Source organism: Phocoena sinus, chromosome 19 (genome assembly GCF_008692025.1).
Source record: "Phocoena sinus isolate mPhoSin1 chromosome 19, mPhoSin1.pri, whole genome shotgun sequence".
In the NCBI taxonomy this organism is placed as follows: domain Eukaryota; kingdom Metazoa; phylum Chordata; class Mammalia; order Artiodactyla; family Phocoenidae; genus Phocoena; species Phocoena sinus.
In genome coordinates, this window is record NC_045781.1 from 44,900,582 (window position 1) to 44,925,371 (window position 24,790).

Sequence of the window (24,790 nt, forward strand, 5' to 3'; positions counted from 1 at the left end):
TGCCTAATTTTTTCCTAACCATTTCCCTTGGAGGAGGGAGCCTGAAGTTATTTTGCAATGTTAGGGGCAGGAATATACCATAATCAATCTGGGAATTCTTCACTAAGGGATGTTTTCCTTATCTAGAATAGGAACTTCAAGTCTCAACTCTGCCAACCACACCCAATTAATTTCCTTTACAAAAATAAACATCAAACATCCCCTTCCCATCTATGTCGGACTTCGTTGAACTAAAATTTACCCTTCAATTTTCTTCAGCAAAACCAAGAGGAATATACAATGATTGAGATGAAAAACATTTGTTTCCTGTATGCCACTCCTGCCGATTTTTCGAAAATTCCTGGCTCCTCTTTTCCTGTACCTCTGGCCCCAACTCCCAAGGATATCTGTCCAGAGATAAACAGGAAGACTTAGTGGTTTACACAAAACGTTTTATCTTCACACGTATGTATAATTCTATCCAGCATTACTGAATCTAGACAGACTTCTTATATTTCCAAATTTCCTTGACATCTACCATTTTGGTAAGGGAGTCAAATGAAAATTCAAAGATTTAAAAAACAAAACGGGGACTTCCCTGGTGGCGCAGTGGTTAAGAATCCACCTGCCAATTCAGGGGACATGGGTTCCAGCCCTGGTCCGGGAAGATGTCTCATGCCGCACAGCAACTAAGCCCATGCACAACTACTGAGCCTGTGATCTAGGGGCCGTGCCCTAGAGCCCACGAGCCACAACTACTGAAGTCCGCCCGCCTAGAGCCCGTGCTCCGCAACAAGAGAAGCCACCGCATGAGAAGCACGTGCACCACAGTGAAGAGTAGCCCCTGCTCACCACAACTGGAGAAAGCCCCTGTGCAGCAACAAAGACCCAATGCAGCCAAAAATATATAAATAAATAATTTTAAAAAATAAAATAAAATAAACAAAAATACATGCACACTGGACATATTTCAAACGATGCAAAAAAATAAAAAAAACCACTCATTCCAGTCCTTCAGCACCTTTTCTTCTCCCCTGAGGTAATCACAGTAGCAGTTGCTGATCCATTCTTTGAGATTATTCTGTGTACACATAAATGCTTTTGCGTGTGAATTTTTCCTTTTTTTTTTTTTTTTTCCTTTCTTCGAAGTAACTATTACTCAACTTTGTAATTCAGCTTCTGTGGAAGTCTAAGGAGGGATGACATTTCTGTCCATCAAGTCCTGGGTGATTCTGAATAAAAAAGGGACCCCCTGGTCGGGGCTGCTTCCAAACAAGATTAAAATTCCCAAGAGACAATTCCCAGCTGCTTCGCGGATGGCGGCAGCAGGATGGTGGCTTCCGAGCGTCCCAGGATAAAACAAAGGATGCTTTAAAATGTCGGAGACAAGGGCTCGCAGCTGTGAATTCACCTTTCTGTCTAACCTACGGGATAACTGGCGAGTTACCACTGACCCGGTACCACACACCGTCCCACTCTAGTCCCTAGCAGTCACCAACGACCCAACCCTGCTCTGGGTGACCGTGTTGGAAGAGGAGGGGGTCGGGGGATGGAGCGGTGGGGGAGTTGGGGTGGGGTAGAGCGGGGGAAAGAACCCATGGTTGCGCAGGCACAAATGCTAATGAGGGCAGCGCACTACTCAGGGCGCATGCGCAGTCACGGGACTACGAGACGCCGCAGACCGTGAGGCGCCGGCGAGGTTGCGTATCTCTGGTGGGAGAGACTACCTTTTCTCCGGATGTTCGGTTTTGTTTCCTCCTTCAGCCTATTTTTCGGACCCGCGCCTTTTTGAGAGATTCCCTTCCTCCTTTGCCCCCTTTTCGGGCCACATCAGGCGGGAGGCTTCCAGAAAGTCGACAAGTCATCTTTAGGTATTGTAAACACCTGTTAACCTTTTCCTAGCTGTGGGCGGGTGCCAGTAAGTCCCATAAGTTGTGAAACAGAAGCAGAAGTTCCCAGGAGCTGTTGTCAGTTTTCAAAAGTATCCCTGGAAATTTTCTTAGAAGAATCGTATCCTTCACGGTCCCGAGTGCATGGCATATATGTTTGGATTTCTGCCGAGCCAGAAAGGTGAATCGTCTGCTGTGCTTCGCGCACACCACACTTTACTGTGCAGGAGGGCCTGTATTTTAAGTACTCTAAAGGTTGAAGTATTGAATCTGTTGGAGAAGTGAATCCCCGGTACATCTTATTCATACTCTTATTTACTTTAAACAGTTTGTGTGTTTACAAACGGGTTTCATAATGGTGTCATAGAAAGCGCACATTTGGATGCTCTCTATGGGTCAGATTGTTGCAGAGCACCTTCCAAAGAAACAGTCACTTTCTGACAATCTAATTGAGGTGTAGGAAGCAGGTGATGCTAATTCTGCGAAGAAAACAGTCTGCAAACTAGCAAGTGTGTCTTAATTTTTGTCAGTGTTTCAAGCATAGAAAAGAATTCTTGCTCCTTGAGACATTTACTCATTTGAAAATTGAAATGCAAAGTACATTATGAAATTCAAAGTACGTTATCCCGGGCTTCCCTGGTGGAGCAGTGGTTGAGAGTCCGCCTGCCGATGCAGGGGACACGGGTTCGTGCCCCGGTCCGGGAAGATCCCACATGCCTCGGAGCGGCTGGGCCCGTGAGCCATGGCCGCTGAGCCTGCGCGTCCGGAGCCTGAGCTCCGCAACGGGAGAGGCCACAACAGTGAAAGGCCTGCGTACCGCAAAAAAAAAAAAAAAAAAAAACGTACGTTATGCCGTGTTTAAAAAATAAAGCCGCAGGGAGTTCTTGCTTTGTCAGCACATATGCTAAAATTGGAACAATACAGAGAAGACGAGCATAGTACTAGCAATCCAAATACAACAGCTCATTAAAAAGATTATGTACCATGACCAAGTGGGATTTTTTGTTTTTTAAATTTATTTATTTTTGTCTGCGTTGGGTCTTCATTGCTGCGTGCGGGCTTCTCATTGGAGTGGTTTCTTTTGTTGTGGTTCACGGGCCCTAAGTGCGTAGGCTTCTGTAGTTGTGGCAGGCAGACTCAGTAGTTGTGGCTCACGGGCTCTAGGGCGCAGGCTCAGTAGCTGTGGCGCACGGGCTTAGTTGCTCCGCGGCATGTGGGATCTTCCCGGACTAGGGCTACAAACCTGTGTCCCTTGCATTGGCAGTCAGATTCTTAACCACTGCGCCACCAGGGAAGCCCCGACCAAGTGGGATTTATTTCTGAAATATGGGAATGGTTCAACAAATGAAAAAAAAGTCAGTGTAATACACCTCAATAACAGAATGAAGGACAAAAACGACCTGGTCATCTCAGTGATGCTAACAAAACATTTGACAAGATTCTACACTTTTTTTTTTTTTTTTTTTTTTGCTGTACGCGAGCCTCTCACTGCTGTGGCCTCTCCCGTTGCGGAGCACAGGCTCCGGACGCGCAGGCTCAGCAGCCATGGCTCACAGGCCCAGCCACTCCGTGGCATGTGGGATCTTCCCGGACCGGGGCACGAACCCGTGTCCCCTGCATCGGCAGGCAGACTCTCAACCATTGCGCCACCGGGGAAGCCCCCTATACACCTTTTTATGATAAAGACCCTCAAACTAGAAATAGAAGGAAACTACCACAACAGTAACAGTGGTGGCAAGGATGTGGAGAAATCGTAATGCTCACGCACTGCTGGCAGGAATGTAAGATGGTTCAGCAACTTTGGAAAACAGTTTGGCAGTTTCTCAAAAGGTTAAAAATATAGTTGCCATATGACCCATCCATTCCACTCCTAGAGAAATGAAAACTTATGTCCACATAAAACTTTTACAAGAATGTCCATAGCAGCATTATTCATAATAGCCAGAAAATGGAAACAACCCAGATATCTATCAGCTGATGAATGCATAAGTAAAATGTGATATATCCATCCATGGAATATTACTTGAGAGGAACAAAGAATGTTGCACTGATGCATGCTGCGACATGGATGAACCTTGAAAACATTGTGCTGAGTGAAAGAAGCCAGTGGAAAAGAGCATATTTTGTGTAATTCCATTTATATCAAATGTCCAAACTAGAAAAAAAGAGACTAGTGGTTGCCTAGAGTTGAGTGTGAGGATGTATGTGGTGGGGATGGGTAGGAGGTGGGGGTGGAGATCGACTGCTTACAGATGCAGGGTTTCTTTGGGGGGCAATGATAATATTCTAAAATTGATTGTGTTGATGGTAGTGCGATTGTGTATATACTAAAAACCATCAAACTATACACTAAATGTGTGAATTGTATGGTATGTGAACTATACCTCCACAACACTGTTTTTCTCTTTTTTTTAAATTTTTTTATTTATTTATTTTTATTTTTGGCTGTGTTGGGTCTTCGTTTCTGTGCGAGGGCTTTCTCTAGTTGCAGCAAGCGGGGGCCACTCTTCATCGCCGTGCACGGGCCTTTCACTGTCGCCGTTTCTCCTGTTGCGGGGCACAGGCTCCAGACACGCAGGCTCGGCAGTCGTGGCTCACGGGCCCAGTCGCTCCGCGGCATGTGGGATCCTCCCAGACCAGGGCTCGAACCCATGTCCCCTGCATCGGCAGGCAGACTCTCAACCACTGCGCCACCAGGGAAGCCCCACAACACTGTTTTTCTTTTTTAAAGGTGCAGAGGAGTCAGACTTCAGGAAGACCAACTCAAATATTTGGCACTTAAAGGAATTTCAGGTTTTTAAAAGAAAGGTAAGAAACCTGAGAAATTACCAGTTTCATTCATCTGATCATGGTAGGAAAACAACTTTTTCTCATGTTAACCATATCCACAAAGATTGTGACATCATTTCAGACACTAGCATTCTAAAAGTCAGGGATGGCACCATTTTAATTAGGGAGTCCACACTTGTAGGAATTACTTACTTTTTAAGTTTTTCCTCAGGACTGAAATTAGATGAGATGACCCCATCATCATTTGTTCATCTTGGGGTACAAAGTGCTTATTTTTCCTGATTCTAGCATTTCATAATGGAAGCAGGGCAAAGCATCGGTGGGGCTTGCACACTGGGAAAAGTAAGAAATTTTTAGAAAAACATCTGGGATGTTTCTATAAATAGCAGAATTAGTTCGTATATTATACTAGTGCTGTTTTCTGTTCATGTGTCCTCTAAAATAATTTTGAACTCTGACTATGAAAATTTTAAATGTGTATAAAAGAAACAATAGTATAGTTAATATCCATATATCCATCATCCATTATCAAGACTTTGCCATATTTCTTCCTTCCTCCTTTTCCTTGTTTTCTTTGTTGAAGTATTTATAAAGCAAATCCTAGGTACATGTCATTTCCTCTCATACCCCTCAGTATGCATCTCCAAAATCCTAATTTCTTTCTTTTTTTTTTTTTTTTTTTGTGGTACGCGGGCCTCTCACTGTTGTGGCCTCTCCCGTTGCAGAGCACAGGCTCCGGACGTGCAGGCGCAGCAGCCATGGCTCACGGGCCCAGCCGCTCCGCGGCATGTGGGATCTTCCCGGACCGGGGCACAAACCCGTGTCCCCTGCATCAGCAGGCGGACTCTCAACCACTGCGCCACCAGGGAAGCCCAAACCTAATTTCTTAATTACAGTGCCACGTTGCATCAAATAATCAGATCTCTTCAACTGTATACAAAATATCTTTTTATAGTTGGTTCATTTGGGGTAGGATCTGAACAAGGTTCAAATATTACTTTTAGTTTTACATCTCTTAAATTTCTCTTAATCTTTTCATGCCATTGACTTAATTGTCAAAACAGTTGTCTTGTGAAATTTCCCACATTCTGGATGTGGCAGACATTCTTGTGGTGTCATTTAACTTGTTTAACCCCCAAACATCCATTAAATGGAATTTAGCTCTAGAGCATGTATTCTCAACTGGGGCATTATTGGAAATTTTACATTGTTACTTTTCTCTCCTGATCTTGTGTCTCTATTCCACGTTTTCCCCCAATTTTATGTTAATGTGATACTTCTTTATCCTTAAAAGTATTTTACTGATTATTTTTCTGTGCAACAGAAATATGGACTGACGTGGCAGACTGCTAGACATTCCCCAATACCCATTCTCCCCTTCTTTTCTGGTATTAAAACTCCTGGACTAGGACCACTTTTCATGTGAATTTCTCAGCTTGGGGTCCCAGACCATGCAGGTAGAATGCATTTGAACACCAAATCCACGTAAAGGAATGCCTATGGTTACAGATTCTCACGGGAGAGGTTTTTTCTTCCCAGAGGCCAGACCGAAAGAGATTTCTTTCTTTTTTTTTTGTATTGCCTGATTGATATAATCTTACCTGTGTAGCTTGTATTTTTTTTAAACATCTTTATTGGAGTATAATTGCTTTACAATGGTGTGTCAGTTTCTGCTTTATAACAAAGTGAGTCAGTTATACATGTACATATGTCCCCATATCTCTTCCCTCTTGCGTATCCCTCCTCCCACCCTCCCTATCCCACCCCTCTAGGTGGTCACAAAGCACCGAGCTGACCTCCCTGTGCTATGCGGCTGCTTCCCGCTAGCTATCTATTTTACGTTTGGTAGTGTATATATGCCCATGCCACTGTCTCACTCTGTCCCAGCTTACCCTTCCCCCTCCCCGTATCCTCAAGTCCATTCTCTAGTAGGTATGGATCTTTATTCCCATCTTGCCCCTAGGTTCTTCATGACCATTTTTTTTTTCAGATTCCATATATATGTGTTAGCATTGGTATTTGTTTTTCTCTTTCTGACTTACTTCACGCTGTATGACAGTCTCTAGGTCCATCCACCTCACTACAAATAACTCAGTTTCGTTCCTTTTTATGGCTGAGTAATATTCCATTGTATATATGTGCCACATCTTCTTTATCCATTCATCTGTTGATGGAAACTTCGGTTGCTTCCATGTCCTGGCTTGTAAATAGAGCTGCAATGAACATTTTGGTACATGACTCTTTTTGAATTATGGTTTTCTCAGGGTATATGCCCAGTAGTGGGATTGCTGGGTCGTATGGTAGTTCTATTTTAGTTTTTTTTTTTTTTTTTTTGTGTGTGTGTGTGTGTGTGGTACGCAGACCTCTCACTGTTGTGGCCTCTCCCTTTGCGGAGCACAGGCTCCAGACGCACAGGCTCAGCGGCCATGGTTCACGGGCCCAGCCACTCCGCGGCACGTGGGATCTTCCTGCACCGGGGCATGAACCCGTGTCCCCTGCATCGGCAGGCAGACTCTCAACCATTGCGCCACCAGGGAAGCCCCTATTTTAGTTTTTTTAAGGAACCTCCATACTGTTCTCCATAGTGGTTGTATCAGTTTACATTCCCACCAACAGTGCAGGAGGGTTCCCTTTTCTCCACACCCTCTCCAGCATTTATTGTTTGTAGATTTTTTGATGATGGACATTCTGACCGGTGTGAGATGGTATCTCATTGTAGTTTTGATTTGCATTTCTCTAATGATTAATGACGTTGAGCATTCTTTCATGTGCTTTTTGGCAATCTGTATATCTTCTTTGGAGAAATATCTATTTAGGTCTTCTGCCCATTTTTGGATTGGGTTCTTTGTTTTTTTAATATTGAGCTGCATGAGCTGCTTGTAAATTTTGGAGATTAATCCTTTGTCAGTTGCTTCATTTGCAAATATTTCCTCCCATTCTGAGGGTTGTCTTTTGGTCTTGTTTATGGTTTCCTTTGCTGTGCAAAAGCTTTTAGGTTTCATTAGGTCCCATTTGTTTATTTTTGTTTTTATTTCCATTTCTCTAGGAGGTGGGTCAAAAAGGATCCTGCTGTGATTTATGTCATAGAGTGTTCTGCCTGTGTTTTCCTCTAAGAGTTAGATGGTGTCTGGCCTTACATTTAGGTCTTTAATCCATTTTGAGTTTATTTTTGTGTATGGTGTTAGGGAGTGTTCTCATTTCATTCTTTTACATATAGCTGTCCAGTTTTCCCAGCACCACTTATTGAAAAGGCTATCTTTTCTCCACTGTATATTCTTGCCTCCTTTATCAAAGATAAGGTGACTATATATGTGTGGGTTCACCTCTGGGCTTTCTATCCTCTTCCACTGATCTCTTTTCTGTTTTGTGCCAGTACCATACTGTCTCGATTACTGTAGCTTTGTAGTATAGTCTGAAGTCAGGGAGCCTGATTCCTCCAGCTCTGTTTTTCTTTCTCAAGATTCCTTTGGCTATTCAGAGTCTTTTGTGTTTCCATACAAATTGTGAAATTTTTTGTTCTAGTTCTGTGAAAAAGGCCAGTGGTAATTTGATAGGAATTGCACTGAATCTGTAGATTGCTTTGGGTAGTAGAGTCATTTTCACAATGTTGATTCTTCCAGTCCAAGAACATGGTATATCTCTCCATCTATTTGTATCATTAATTTCTTTCATCAGTGTCTTATAATGTTCTACATACAGGTCTTTTTCCTCCATAGGTAGGTTTAATCCTAGATATTTTATTCTTTTTGTTGCAGTGACAAATGGGAGTGTTTTCTTAATTTCACTTTCAGATTTTTCATCATTAGTGTATAGGAATGCAAGAGATTTCTGTGCATTAATATTGTATCCTGCTACTTTACCAAATTCATTGATTAGCTCTAGTAGTTTTCTGGTAGCATCTTTAGGATTCTCTATGTATAGTATCATGTCATCTGCAAACAGTGACAGCTTTACTTCTTCTTTTCCGATTTGGATTCCTTTTATTTCCTTTTCTTCTCTGATTGCTGTGGCTAAAAATTCCACAACTCTGTTGAATAAGAGTGGTGAGAGTGGGCAACCTTGTCTTGTTCCTGATCTTAGTGGAAACGGTTTCAGTTTTTCACCATTGAGAACCATGTTGGCTGTGGGTTTGTCGTATATGGCCTTTATTAGGATGAGGAAAGTTCCCTCTATGCCTACTTTCTGCAGGGTTTTTATCATAAATGGATGTTGAATTTTGTCAAAAGCTTTCTCTGCATCTATGGAGATGATCACATGGGGTTCTTTTTGTTTGTTTGTTTGTTTTTGTGGTACACGGGCCTCTCACTGCTGTGGCCTCTTCCGTTGCAGAGCACAGGCTCTAGACACGCAGGCACAGCGGCCATGGCTCACAGACCCAGCCGCTCCGTGGCATGTGGGATCCTCCCGGACCAGGGCACAAACCCGTGTCCCCTGCATCGGCAGGCGGACTCTCAACCACTGCACCACCAGGGAAGCCCGATCATATGGTTTTTCTCCTTCAATTTGTTAATATGGTGTATCACGTTGATTGATTTGCGTATATTGAAGAAGACTTGCATTCCTGGGATAAACCCCACTTGATCATGGTGTATGATCCTTTTAATGTGCTGTTAGATTCTGTTTGCTAGTATTTTGTTGAGGATTTTTGCATCTATGTTCAACAGTGATATTGGCCTGTAGTTTTCTTTCTTTGTGACATCTTTGTCTGGTTTTGGTATCAGAGTGATGGTGGCCTTGTAGAATGAATTTGCGAGTTTCCTCCCTCTGCTATCTTTTGGAAGAGTTTGAGAAGGATAGGTGTTAGCTCTCCTCTAAATGTTTGATAGAATTTGCCTGTGAAGCCATCTGGTCCTGGGCTTTTGTTTGTTGGAAGATGTTTAATCATGGTTTCAATTTCAGTGCTTGTGATTGGCCTTTTCATATTTTCTATTTCTTCCTGGTTCAGTCTCGGAAGGTTGTGCATTTCTACGAATTTGTCCATTTCTCCCAGGTTGTCCATTTTATTGTCATATAGTTGCTTGTAGTAATCTCTCATGATCCTTTGTATTTCTGTGGTGTCAGTTGTTACTTCTCCTATTTCATTTCTAATTCTATTGATTTGAGTCTTCTCCCTTTTTTGCTTGATAAGTCTGGCTAATGGTTTATCCATTTTGTTTATCTTCTCAAAGAACCACCTTTTAGTTTTATTGATCTTTGCTAGCGTTTCCTTCACTTCTTTTTCATTTATTTCTGATCTGATCTTTATGATTTCCTTCCTTCTAACTTTGGGGGTTTTTTGTTCTTCTTTCTCTAATTGCTTTCGGTGTAAGGTTAGGTTGTTTATTTGAGATTTTTCTTGTTTCTTGAGGTAGGATTGTATTGCTATAAACTACTCTTGGAACTGCTTTTGCTGCATCCCATAGGTTTTGGGTCATCGTGTTTTCATTGCCATTTGTTTCTAGGTATTTTTTGATTTCCTATTTGATTTCTTCAGTGATCTCTTGGTTATTAAGTAGTGTGTTGTTTAGCCTCCATGTGTTTGTGTTTCTTACAGATTTTTTCCTGTAATTGATATCGAGTCTCATGGCATTGTTGTCGGAAAAGATACTTGATACAATTTCAATTTTCTTAAATTTACCAAGGCTTGATATGTGACCCAAGATATGATCTATCCTGGAGAATGTTCCATGAGCACTTGAGAAGAATGTGTATTCTGTTGTTTTGGGGTGGAATGTCCTATAAATATCAATTAAGTCCATCTTGTTTAATGTATCATTCAGAGCTTGTGTTTCCTTATTTATTTTCATTTTGGATGATCTGTCCATTGGTGAAAGTGGGTTGTTAAAGTCCCCTACTATGAATGTGTTACTGTTGATTTCCCCTTTTATGGCTGTTAGTTTTTGTCTTATGTATTGAGGTGCTCCTATGTTGGGTGCATAAATATTTACAATTGTTATATCGTCTTCTTGGATTGATCCCTTGATCACTGTGTAGTGTCCTTCTTTGTTTCTTGTAATAGTCTTTGTTTTAAAGTCTATTTTGTCTGACATGAGAATTGCTACTCCAGCTTTCTTTGGATTTCCATTTGCATGGAATATCTTTTTCCATCCCCTCACTTTCAGTCTATATGTGTCCCTAGGTCTGAAGTGGTCTTTTGTAGACAGCATATATACGGGTCTTGTTTTTGTATCATTCAGCCAATCTGTGTCTTTTGGTTGGAGCATTTAATCCATTTACATTTAAGGTAATTATCGACATGTATGTTCCTATTACCATTTTCTTAACTGTTTTGGGTTTATTATTGTAGGTCTTTTCCTTCTCTTGTGTTTCTTGTCTAGAGAAATTCCTTTAGCATTTGTTGTAAAGCTGGTTTGGTGGTGCTGAATTCTCTTAGCTTTTGCTTGTCTGTAAAGGTTTTAATTTCTCTGTCGAATCTGAATGAGATCCTTGCTGGGTAGACTAATCTTGGTTGTAGGTTTTTCCCTTTCATCCCTTTAAATAGGTCCTGTCACTTCCTTCTGGCTTGCAGAGTTTCTGCTGAAAGATCAGCTGTTAACCTTATGGGTATTCCCTTATGTATTATTTGTTGTTTTTCCCTTGCTTCTTTTAATATTTTTTCTTTGTATTTAATTTTTGGTAGTTTGATTAATATGTGTCTTGGCGTGTTTCTCCTTGGATTTATCCTGTAGGGGACTCTCTGCACTTCCTGGACTTGACTATTTCCTTTCCCATATTAGGGAAGTTTTCAACTATAATCTCTTCAAATATTTTCTCCGTCCCTTTCTTTCTCTCTTCTTCTTCTGGGATCCCTATAATTCGAATGTTGGTGTGTTTAATGTTGTCCCAGAGGTCTCTGAGACTGTCCTCTATGCTTTTCATTCTTTTTTCTTTACTCTGCTCTGCAGTAGTTATTTCAACTATTTTATCCTCCAGGTCACTTATCTGGTCTTCTGCCTCAGTTATTCTGCTATTGATCCCTTCTAGAGAATTTTTAATTTCATTTATTGTGTTGTTCATCACTATTTGTTTGCTCTTTAGTTCTTCTAAGTCCTTGTTAAACGTTTCTTGTATTTTCTCTATTCTATTTCCAAGATTTTGGATCATCTTTACTATCATTATTTTGAATTTTTTTTCAGGTAGACTGCCTATTTCCTCTTCATTTGTTTGGTCTGGTGGGTTTTTGCCTTGCTCCTTCATCTGCTGTGTGTTTCTCTGTCTTCTCATTTTGCTTAACTTACTGTGTTTGGGGTCCCCTTTTTGCAAGCTGCAGGTTCATAGTTCCCGTTGTTTTTGGTGTCTGTCCCCAGTGGCTAAGATTGGTTCAGTGGGTTTTGCAGGCTTCCTGGTGGAGGGGACTAGTGCCTGTGTTCTGGTGGATGAGGCTGGATCTTGTCTTTCTGGTGGGCAGGTCCACGTCTGGTGGTGTGTTTTGGGGTGTCTGTGGCCTTATGATTTTAGGCAGCCTCTCTGCTAATGGGTGTGGTTTTGTTTTGTCTTGCCAGTTGTTTGGCATAGGGTGTCCAGCACTGTAGCTTGCTGGTCATTGAGTGGAGCTGGGTCTTAGCATTGAGATGGAGATCTCTGGGAGATTTTTGCCGTTTGATAGTACGTGGAGCTGGGAGGTCTCTTGTGGACCAATGTCCTGAACTTGGCTCTCCCAGCTTAGTGGCACAGCCCTGACACCTGGCTGGAGCACCAAGATCCTGTCCTCCACACAGCTCAGAATAAAAGAGAGGAAGAAAATAAATAAAGAATGAAGAAGATAAAATAAAATAAAGTAAAATAAAATAAAGTTATTAAAATAAAAAATAATTATTAAGAAAAAAAATTTTTAAGTAAAAAAAAACAAAACATGGACAGACAGAACCCTAGGACAGATGGTAAAAGCAAAGCTATACAGAAGCATACACATACACACTCACAAAAAGAGAAACAGGGAAAAAAATATATATGTCATTGCTCCCAAAGTCCACGTCCTCAATTTGGGATGATTCGTTGTCTATTCAGGTATTCCACAGATGCAGGGTACATCAGGTTGATTGTGGAGATTTAATCCGCTGCTCCTGAGGCTGCTGGGAGAGCATTTCCCTTTCTCTTCTTTGTTCACACAGCTCCCAGGGTTCAGCTTTGGATTTGGACCCTCCTCTCTGTGTAGGTCGCCTGAGGGCGTCTGTTCTTCGCTCAGACAGGGCGGGGTTAAAGGAGCAGCTGATTCGGGGTCTCTGGCTCACTCAGGCCGCGGGGAGGGAGAGATATGGATGCAGGGTGAGCCTGCGGCGGCAGAGGCCGGCGTGACGTTGCACCAGCTTGAGGTGCGCCGTGCGTTCTCCCGGGGAAGTTGTCCCTGGATCATGGGACCCTGGCAGTGGCGGGCTGCACAGGTTCCCGGGAGGGCAGGTGTGGACAGTGACCTGTGCTTGCACACAGGCTTCTTGGTGGCGGCAGCAGCAGCCTTAGTGTCTCATGCCCGTCTCTGGGGTCCGCACTGTTAGCCGCGGCTTGTGCCCGTCTCTGGAGCTCCTTTAAGCCGCGCTCTTAATCCCCTCTCCTCACGCACCAGGAAACAAAGAGGCAAGAAAAAGTCTCTTGTCACTTTGGCAGCTCCAGACTTTTCCCCGGACTCCCTCCCGGCTAGCTGTGGTGCACTAACCCCCTGCAGGCTGTGTTCACGCCGCCAGCCCCAGTCCCCTCCCTGGGATCTGACCTCCGAAGCCCGAGCGTGAGCTCCCAGCCCCACCCGCCCTGGCGGGTGAGCAGACAAGCCTCTCGAGCTGGTGAGTGCCGTTTGGCCCTGATCCTCTGTGTGGGAATCTCTCCGCTTTGCCCTCCACACCCCTGTGGCTGTGCTCTCCACCGCGGCTCCGAAGCTCCCCTCTCCACCACCCGCAGTCTCCGCCCTCGAAGGGGCTTCCTAGTGTGTGGAAACCTTTCCTCCTTCACGACTCCCTCCCACTGGTGCAGGTCCCGTCCTTATCCTTTTGTCTCTGTTTACTCTTTTTCCTTTTGCCCTACCCAGGTACGTGGGGAGTATCTAGCCTTTTGGGAGGTCTGAGATCTTTTGCCAGTGTTCAGTAGGTGTTCTGTAGGAGCTGTTCCACATGTAGATGTATTTCTGATGTATCTGTGGGGAGGAAGATGATCTCCACATCTTACACTTCTGCCATCTTGAAGCTCCTCCGAGATTTCTTTTTAATTCATCCTTTCATTCAAGCTTAGCACTTGAAGGGTCCTGACTTCATGCAGAGTTTAAATTACAACTCCCTGCCTTACATGGGCCTAAGGTTTCCTCTCTAGTCTTAAAATCCAAACCTCTTGGTTACTGAGATAGCACCAGCATAACCATAATCTTTTTTCCTCATTTTCAGTTCCCTCTTTATTTGTGCTCCTTGGGAGTTACCCTTACCCTCTTGCAAAGTTAGCTCTGAATCTGAAAAAGTGTATGTTAGATTTTATCTAATATATCTAGGTGTTTTGAAGCGCACACATTTTTGCATTATCTAGTTTGTGATATTGCTATAGAAATTTCCATACTTTTAGCTCCCTCCATCCTGATGCTTCCTCTTTCCATTCGTTCCCCCTGGAATTCTTCTTCCATGGCAGATTAAAATTCCCTGCCATTCCCAAATTGTTGAGCATAATTCCTTCACGTCTTTGCTTTAACCAAAACTTGGCTGTTCCCCCAAAGATACTGCCACCCCTACAGCCAGCTTGAAATTGCTTTTTTTTACCTAGTCTAGAAATCTAACTTACTGTCCTTTCAGGATTTCTAGCCTCTCAGAGTCATGCAATAACCATCCTTTAAAATATAGGCTATAACACAACATTTTAAACCAACTATACTCCAATAAAAATTTTTAAAGTAAATAAAATATAAGCTATATTACTTTATACCCTTTCTGTACACTCTCCTTTGACATGTGGGAAATTTCAGTATTTCTGTGGATAACCCAACCAACACCTATAATGGCCTCCTGCCTATCTCGAACTTGAGGAGCTATATATAAATCTTACTGCATTATGGCCACCCACTCCCACAGACACACCTTGTTCTTTTTTTTTAATAATAAATTTATTTATTTATTTATTTTTGGCTGCATTGGGTCTTTGTTGCTGCGTGCAGGCTTTCTCTAGTTGTGGCAAGCGGGGGCTACCCTTTGTTATGGTGCATGGGCTTCTCATTGCAGCGGCTTCTCTTGTTGCAGAGCACAGGCTCTAGGTGCATGGGCTTCAGTAGTTGTGGCTCAAGGGCTCTAGAGCGCAGGTTCAGTAGTTGTGGCACACGGGCTTAGTTGCTCCGCGGCATGTGGGATCTTCCCAGACCAGGGCTCAAACTCATGTCCCCTGCACTGGCAGGCGGATTCTTAACCACTGCGCCACCAGGGAAGTCCCTACTCCTTGTTCTTTATCATGATCTTGAACTAGACTATTTTAGGAATCTTAAATCCTGATGTATAATTAACTCACTACAATCTTCTTCCCCTCCAACGGAATCACAATTTACACCTAGACATTATTCAACCTCTGATCTCTCCACACTTTCCTCCTAAGTCCGTCAACTCCCCTGTATTGTTACTCTTCTCTTTCTTTCCAACATATACCCCATGGTGCAATACATACCCACATTCTTGCCAGCCACTTGAACTGAGCTTCGTTATCTTTGTGTAGCATCTACTGTGGAAAGTCTCTACCTGAGATTAATCTAACCCTGAACTCTCCATTTCTATACCTAAAAAAAGAAAGAAAGAAAGAAAAAAGGTAAATTGGTGCTATTGGTGCATGGTGTCCAGCCTCACTGAAAATCCTTTTACAAATACTGGACCAGTGCCGCCTTAGAAGCCTTGAGTTGAAGTTGGCAGAGCACATAATGGAAGGAGCCCAAGTACCTGCATTACTGCTTAGAGAAGAGCCATTTACTGAACATGTTGGGCTTTATCTGTGCAAGAAAGAAACTTCAATTGTGTTTGAGCCATCAAACATTTGGGGATTTGTTATAGCAGCTTCCATTGCCTTAACTAATGCAATGAGATACCATTTCGAAATTTTAATTTTCATCAGTAATAAGAGAAAATTTTATTTAGGAGCAGTAATGTAAAATTTAATCCCTCTGTTTTAAAACACATCATCAGTGATACAATTAAAAATAGCACATGCTTTGGAGGCATTTCTCCAAAAAGATACTCAGTGGCCAATAAGCTCATGAAAAGATGTTTGACGTTGATCATTAAGGAAATGCAAATCACATCCACAATGAGATAACACTGCACACCCACTAAGATGGCTATGATAAACAGACAAATGATAAAATAACAAGTGTTGGCAAGGCTATGGATAATTAGGAGCTCTCATATGCAGCTTGTGGGACTGTAAAACGGTACAGCTGCTGTGGAAAACAGTTTGTTGATTCCTCAAAAAGAGAAACAGAATTGCTAGCAATTCTACTTCTACATTTATATCCAGAATAATTGAAAATAGGAGTCCAAACAAAAACTTGTTCATGAATATTCTTGGCAGCACTGTTTACAATAGCCATAAGGTGGAAACAACCCAAATGTCCATTAATGGATGAACAGAGAAACAAATTATGATGTATACACAGAATGGGATATTATTTAGACATAAAAATGGATGAAGTATTAATACTGCTACAACTTGGATGAACCTTGAAAATATTATACTAAGTGAGAAAAGCCAGACACAAAAGGTCACATATTGTGTGATTCCTTCTGTATGGAATATCGAGAATAGGCAAATCCATAGAGATAGAAAGCAGATTGTCAGGGGCTGGCGATAGGAGGCTAGCGAGTGATTACTTAATGGATATGGGGTCTTCTTCTAGAGCGATTTAAAGGTTTTGAAACTAAAAAGAGCTGGTTGTACAACATCATGAATACACTAAATTTCACTGTAATATACAGTTTAAAATGGTTAATTGTATGTTGTGTGAATTTCACCTCAGAAAACAGAAAACTACCATGAAACTAAAAAGGAAAAAAAAAAAAGTTAACCCCCCTGTATTCCTCGTGACCAGAGATGAACACTGTTACCACTTTGTTGTGCTGAATTTCCTTCCAGACTTTTTTTTAATGTGTACTAAACGCACTGATTTGTAAAACATGTTATTTTATTTAATAGACCATCCATCTTCAAGATTTAAAACATAGCACACAATGGTGATGGAAATTGTCTGTATCTTGACTGTATCAGTGTTAATATCCTGGTTGTGATATTGTATTATATGTCTGCAAAATGTTATCTTTGGGGGTGGGAGCACTAAAATCAGTTTCATTAGAAAATATAAAATATGAAACATATTGGAAAATAACATTTTTCCATATTTAAATTTAATTTTTTGAATAGGTGATACAGTCACAAGGTTCAGAAAATTTTAAGTAAAGAGTCATAATAAGTTTCGTCCTTATTTATCATCTCTGCAATCCACCCTGCCTTATCCCCTATGGGGTCACTGTTTTTAGTGTCCCGTGTATCCTTCCACACTTTCTCTAGGCGTATACAAGTAAATTGTAATACAGATTTATATTCCCCATTAGTACAAAAGATAGCATAAAATCACAGTTTTGTACTTTTCTTTTTTCTTTCACAGTGTATGTATATTGGGGAATTGGGGAGCTTTCTGTATATGAACACAAAGAAATACCTCTCTCTGTCTCTCTGTCTCTCTCCACCTCCCTCTCTCTCTCTCTCTCTCCTGCTACATAGTATTCCAACGTATGGTTACACCATAATTTTTGCCCCAAAATGTTGCCTATCACTAAGGCATTGGTTAATCAACTAATTAATTGCTTAATAAATAAATTATGGGGGCTTCCCTGGTGGCGTAGTGGTTGAGAGTCCGCCTGCCGATGCAGGGGACATGGGTTCGTGCCCCAGTCCGGGAAGATCCCACATGCCGTGGAGCGGCTGGGCCCGTGAGCCATGGCCGCTGAGCCTGCACGTCCGGAGCCTGTGCTCCACAACGGGAGAGGCCACAACAGTGAGAGGCCCGCGTACCACAAAAAAAAACAACAAAAAAATAAATTATGGTATAGTTGGAAGGACACTGGGAGAGAAGCCCGGTGGCAGAGCACCTTCCCCCAGGAAGCAGTGGCAGAAGACATGGGGGCTGCCAGCAGAGGCTTGCCTAGAGGGTGAATAGTAGAGACAACCAGGTAGAGAAACGCATGAGCCATCCTCTAAAAATAGTGAAGGTGACCCCACTGCTGGCAGGAACACATTGCTTCTAGAAGCAATGAGAGTGACACTGAGGTTCTCTCCCAACACACACTTCTTGCTCAGGCTTGTGACTCAGCCCCCCTACTGCTCCCTTCCAATATTTCTGCATCAAAGCCTTCCCTTTAAGAATCAGAGGGTCCCATTGACTAAATCCTCCCTTTCTGAGGCCACCGTATCCATGCTTCAGTAGCCATAAGTTGATGACTCCCAAATGTACATCTCTAGTCTAGACTTCTCTTCTGAACTTCAGAGTTGCACATCCAGCTGCCTTCTTGCATCTCCACTTGGAGGTCTCAAAAGCATTACCAATTCTTCATTTCCAAGATATGACTTACGTTACATCTTCCCATATGTGGCCTTCTTCCAAGTGCTCCTTCTCTCAGAGAATGGCATCTCCATCCAACTGCACAAGCTACAAACCTAAGACATCTTCAGTACCTCCTTTTCCTGCATTTCCCCATATCCAGTCTGCCCAAATAGCCTCTGGATGTGGCCCCTTCCATCTCCACTGCTCATTCTAATACAAGTAACCACAGGTTACCACAATCTCTTAACTGGTACGTTGCAGCCAAAGTGTTTCTTTTTTTTTTTAAACTTGAAATCTCATGTTGTCACTTGCTTAAACCCTTTAGTAACTTTCCATTGCTTTTAAAATTGAACAGATTCCTAGCATGGCCTTTAAGGTCCTACATGGTCAGACCCTGCCTATTTCCTCCATTCTTACCTTGCACCACACACCTGCCGGCTCTTGGGCCTCTCCTACTGCAAGGTCATGCTCCCTCCTGCCATAGGCCTTTTGCTCACACTTTTCCTTCTGTCTGTATCATTAACTTCTATTCAGTCTTTAAAGCACAACTCATAGAAGTCTTCTGCTGACCCTCTGCTTTGGTCACCTTCCTTTTCTTCATTGCTCTGATCTCCTTTTGTTTTATATATATATATATATATATATATATATATATTCCTTTGAGTGTTTCCAACATTTGATCAACATCTGTCTCCTCCACTAGGCTGTAAGCAACCTGAGTCTAGGGACTGCCTGTTTTTGCTTATCATTGTCACACAGAAATTAAATTTTGAATAAATGAATGACTGCTCGTGGCATAGCAATGCACCCTTACCATCTCCTTGGAGACACAGCCCTATCTCTTGCTGCCTGGGGATGCTGCAGAAGAAGAAGCATCCACCAGCCAGGAGCTTGTGCTTTGGAGTCAGGGAGATCTGGGCCTGTTTTGGCGCTGCCATTTACCAGCTGTGGATTCTTGAGCAAGTCCCTTTATCTCTCTGATCTTAAGTTTCCCAGTCTCTACAAGAGGGTTACCACTTACCTCATAAGGTTGTTGTTGATGTTTTAGTCACACCCAGTACATTTAATATATATATTTTAAAGAATCATCTTGGGGACTTCCGTGGTGGTCCAGTGGTTAAGACTCCGTGCTCCCAATGCAGAGGCCCAGGTTCAATCCCTGGTCAGGGAACTAAGATCCCACATACCACAACTAAGCCCACGCACCACAACCAGAGAAGCCCACGCACCGCAACGAAGAGCCCTCACGCTGCCACAACAGACCCATTGCAGCCAAAATAAATAAATTTATTTATTAAAATAAAAAGTCACTGTGGGGACAATTAGAAACTTGGAAAATGGACAGTGTATTAGATGATTTTTTTTTTTTTTGGCCACACCGCATGCATGCCTGATCTTAGTTCCTTGACCAGGGATCGAACCTGTGCCCCCTGCATTGGAAGCACAGAGTCTTAACCTCTGGACCACCAGGGAAGTCCCCACAATGACTTTTTTTAGTGTTTCTTTTTTGAATCTAGGATCCAATCAAAGTTCACCCATTGCATTTAGATGTCATACCTCTTTAGTCTCCTTTAATTTAAAGCACTTCACCTTACTTTTTAAATCTTTTGTCTGTCATGATGTTGACATTTTTGAAGAGTCCAGGCCCATTGTCTGGTAGAATGTCCTCTGTTCAGCGTTTGCTGCCTCCTGTTTAGATTCACGTGAGACATTTTTGGTGAGAGGACCGCATCAACGAGGATGTGTACTTCCCCATACTCTCCACCAGGGGGCATACAGTACCATTTTGTCCCAGGATTGGTGATGCTAAACTCAATCACTTGGTTAAGGTGCTGTTACCTAACAGAGCTGTGATGGGGGATTAAATGAAGGAATGTACCTAAGGGGTCTGGTCCATAAACCTTAGTTCTTCCGCATTCCCCTTCAGCTTTCACTTTGCGGCAAATGCACAGCATTCTTTTTTTTTTTTTTTAAGATTTTTTGATGTGGACCATTTTTAAAGTCTTTATTGAATTTGTTACAGTAATGCTTCTAGGGGCTTTCCTGGTGGCGCAGTGGTTAAGAATCCACCTGCCAATGCAGGGGACATGGGTTTGAGCACCGGTCTGGGGAGGATCCCACATGCCGCGGAGCAGCTAAGCCCATGCGCCACAACTACTGAGCCTGTGCTCTAGAGCCCACGAGCCACAACTACTGAGCCCATGAGCCACAACTACTGGAGCCTGCGTGCCTAGAGCCTGTGGTCTGCAGCAAGAGAAGCCACCACAGTGAGAAACCCGCGTACCACAGTGAAGAATAACCCCTGCTCGCTGCAATTAGAGAAAGCCCTCGTGCAGCAACGAAGACCCAACACAGCCAAACAAATAAATAATAAATAAATAAATAAATTCTTTAAAAAAATAATAATGCTTCTGTTTTAGGTTTTAGTTTCTTGGCCCTGAGGCATGTGGGATCTTAGCTCCCTGACCAGGGATCAAACCCACACCCCCTGCATCGGAAGGTGAAGTCTTAACCACTGGACTGCCAGGGAAGTCCCAAGATACGCAACATTCTTGACTACACTTTCTCACCACAAGTGCCTCTTGGTGGGACTGGTAGTTATCACTAATTTGAGACTACTTTTTTTTTTAATTACTTAATTTTTATTTTTTTGGTTACACTGGGTCTTAGTTACAGCACGTGGGCTCCTTAGTTGTGGCATGCGAACTCTTAGTTGCGGCATGCATGTGGGACCTAGTTCCCTGACCAGGAATCAAACCTGAGCCCCCTGCATTGGGAGTGCAGAGTCTTACCCACTGTGCCACCAGGGAAGTCCCAAACTTGAGACTACTTTTTAAAAAAATATTTTATTATGAAACTTTCAGGGGACTTCCCTGGTGGTTCATTGGTTAAGACTATGCACTCCCAATGCAGAGGGCAAGGGTTCAATCCCTGGTCGGGGAACTAAGATCCCTCATGCCACACGGCATGGCCAAAAAAAAAAAAGATAAACAAGTGTGAATAAAATACAATTAAAAAATTTTTATTATGAAACTTTCAAATATACACAAAAGTAGAGAGAGTAGTTTAATGAATCTCAATGTATTCATCACCCAGTTCAAAACAATTATCACTATTTTACCAGTAACCTTTGTAATTACTTTTGAGTTTTATCCTTTGAGCCTCTTCTTTTCTTTCCCTAATACACAGGTCTTTGAATTCTACAGGAGACATTTGGGAAAACTTTTCACTTATGAATTTTCCTTGTTCCATTGGTCCAGCTTGCAGGTAAGTGCTAATGATAAGTGCATGCTGTTGGAGATAGTAAGCACTGGTTCAGCATGTCCAGAAGTGCGGCGGCACTTCTCAGACTGCACGCCAGTCACCTGGGGGTCATGTGAAATTACAAATTCGGACTACATAGCTCTGGAATGGGGTCTGAAATTCTGCATTTCCAAACAGACTTCTAGGTAATGCCAGTGGTGCTGGTCTGAGAAAAAGCTTTGAGCAGGGAAGTGTTCTTAGAAGGTAAAACCTTGATATTTTGGATACAGAGGATAAGAAACATCTGATAAGAAAGAAGGAAGCTAAGTAATGCCTGAGGTTCCTTCCAGCACTTAAATTCTTTGAGTCTTTGTTCCTAACCTCTAGCAATTGCAGAAGTAACTAAGCACAATGACTTCACTCCTACTTCTAGGAAGAAGCAAGCTTGAATTAAAGACTTGAAACTCCTGCATAAAATTGCAGTACGTTTGTTCCAGTTCCTCCTATATAATCAACAATCCTAGTGTCGAGTTCGAGGCAGTGGAAGCACTGCCCAGACTGTCACACAGATTTTTCCTTACCTTTTAAAATATTTGTTTCTGTAGGCAGGCAGATGTATAGTTAAAGCACAGATGAACCAGTCTGTGGAGGTGTGACCCAAGAATTTTTAATTCTCTAAGCACTGAGGTGACAGTTCGTTATAGTCCCGAGAAATGAGAGGAGTGGTTAGAAAGTTCCAAAATATTTGCTCATGCTTTCACCTTACATTATCATGTTGGTGTGGAATTTGGTCAATCAGCCACCACATATTAAGCATCTACTATGTGGACAAACAGGACAGAAACATCCTAGTGGTAGAGGAGACAGAAAATAAACATGCAAACAAATAACTAAGACAATTTCAGATACTGAGACATGTTCTAAAGAATTGAAACAGACCCTGCTTTTCCTTGTTTCAGGCTTTACCTCCTTTTTTTTTCTTTCTCCTTTCCTTTCCTTTTTTTCCCCTTTCTGTCAGTCCTTCCCATGAACTTAATTAGCATTAGATGATTGAGAAGGCTTACAAAGATAGCTCTCAAAAGAACCCTTTCAACTGCTACCAAAATAAGACTACACCAGCAATTACAAGAAAGAGGCACGAATGTCCCAATATATCCCACCCTTTTAAACTGCAGTGTTTTGCAGCAGTTACAGATAAAGAAAATTGCAGCTTGGGACAATACCATAACCATATACCCCTTTCTGCTCTTGCCTTACAAAAACTCCAATTCTGCTTCAGCTCAGGGAGTTAGCTAATTTTGAGGTGCTACCTGACACGCATCAGCTGAATATCTGAATTACTTTATTTTTTAGTTCCTTGACAGAATATAAAAGAGACCATTTTAAGGGGGAGAGACTGCTTTACTTGGGATGGTCAGGGAAAATGTCTCTGAGGAGGATTCATTTGAATCGAAAGTAAATAATAATAAGGTCAGCTTGAGAAAATTTGGGGTAGAATGTTCTAAGCAGGAACCACACATACAAAGTCCAGGAAATTTGGTAGAAAGTGGAGAACATGGATGCAGGTGAGTGAATGAGGAGAGAAGGGCCACGTGGATTGGAAACCCCTGGAGGTTTCTGTTTTGTTTGTTTTAACAGCTTTATTAAGACATAATTCAGAGAATTCCCTGGTGGTCCAGTGGTTGGGACTCCGCACTTTCACTGCCAAGGGTCCAGGTTCAATCCCTGGTCAGGGAACTAGGATCCCGCAAGCTGCACGGCGAAAAAAAAAAGACATAATTCATATACGATTCACCCATTTAAAGTGTACAATTCAACGTTTTTTAATATGTTCGCAGAATTGTGCAACCATCACCACCATCAAGTTTAGAACATTTTCATCACCCCCAAAAGAAATCCCGTAGCCATTAATATTTACTTTCTACCTTCACACCCTGCTCTCACCCCCAGCCCTAGGCAACTACTAATATATTTTCTGTCTGTATGAATATGCCTATTCTGGCCATTTCATGTAAATGGAATAATACAATATATAGTCTTCTGTGACTGACTTTTTTCACTTAGCATAATGTTTATCCATTTTTATGGATAAAACATCCATAAGGTTTATCCATGTTGTAGCATGTATCAGTACTTCATTCCTTTTTATGTGGAATAGTATTACACTGTCTAAATATGCTACTTGTGTTTATCCATTCATCAGTTGATGAACGTTTGGTTTGTTTCCACTTTTTGGCTATTATGAATAATGTTGCTATGAACATTCACATACAAGATTTTGTATGCAAGTGTGGGTAAAAGGTTGCATTTCTCTTGGGCACATAACTAGGAGTGAGATTGCTATTTCATATGGTGACTCTACGTTTAACCTTTTGAGGAACTGCCGAACATTTATTATCTTTTTATTTCAGCAATCTTAGTGGGTATCTCATTGTGTTTGCTTATGTACTGTTTTTTTTTTACAGTTTTATTAAGATATAATTGACATACAGCACTGTATAATTTTTATTTATTTAAATTGAAGTATAGTTGATTTACAGTGTTGTGTTAGTTTCACGTGTACAGCAAAGTGATTCAGTTACACATATATACATTTAAATTAGGTTATTTATCTTTTTATTGTTGAAGTGTAACAGTTCTTCATATATTCCAGATACAAGTTCCTTATCAGATATGTGATTTGCACATATTTTCTCCCATTCTGCAGGTTGTCTTTTCACTTTCTTGATGGTGTCCTTTGAAACACAAAAGTTTTTAATTTTAATTAAGTTCAACATCTCTTTTTTCGTTAGTTGCCTGTGCTTTTAATGTCATACCCTAGAAACCACTGCCTAACCAAGAGTCATGAAGACTTACTTCTAAGTTTTCTTCTCAGAGTTTTATAGTCTTAGCTCTTACATAAGAGGCCTATGATAATAGATGATAGTTAATTTTTGTATATGGTGTGAGGTAGAGGTCCAACTTCATTCTCTTACATATGGTTATCAAATTGTCCTAGCACCATTTGTTGAAAAAACTATTCTTTCCTGGTGGCACAGTGGTTAAGAATCCACCTGCCAGTGCAGGGGACGTGGGTTCGAGCCCTGGTCCAGGAAGATCCCACATGCCGCAGAGCCCAAAAATAAAGAAATAAAAATAAGTACATTTATAAAAAACAAAACGAAAAACTATTCTTTCCTCATTGAACTGTCTTGGCACCCTTTCAAAGATCATTTGACCATTTATGCATGGATTGATTGATCTATTCCATTGATCTATTTGTCTGTCTTCATACTACTACTACATTGTCTTTTTTTTTAAAATAAATTTATTTACTTATTTTTCGGCTGCGTTGGGTCTTCGACGCTGTGCATGGGCTTTCTCTAGTAGCGGT

The 24,790-nt window shown here is 41.8% G+C and overlaps 1 pseudogene; it reads left to right on the top strand.

The window, feature by feature from the left end:
* Positions 1-1,719: 1,719 nt before the first annotated feature.
* Positions 1,720-24,790, top strand: part of LOC116743413 — a 77,131-nt pseudogene continuing 54,060 nt past the window's right edge.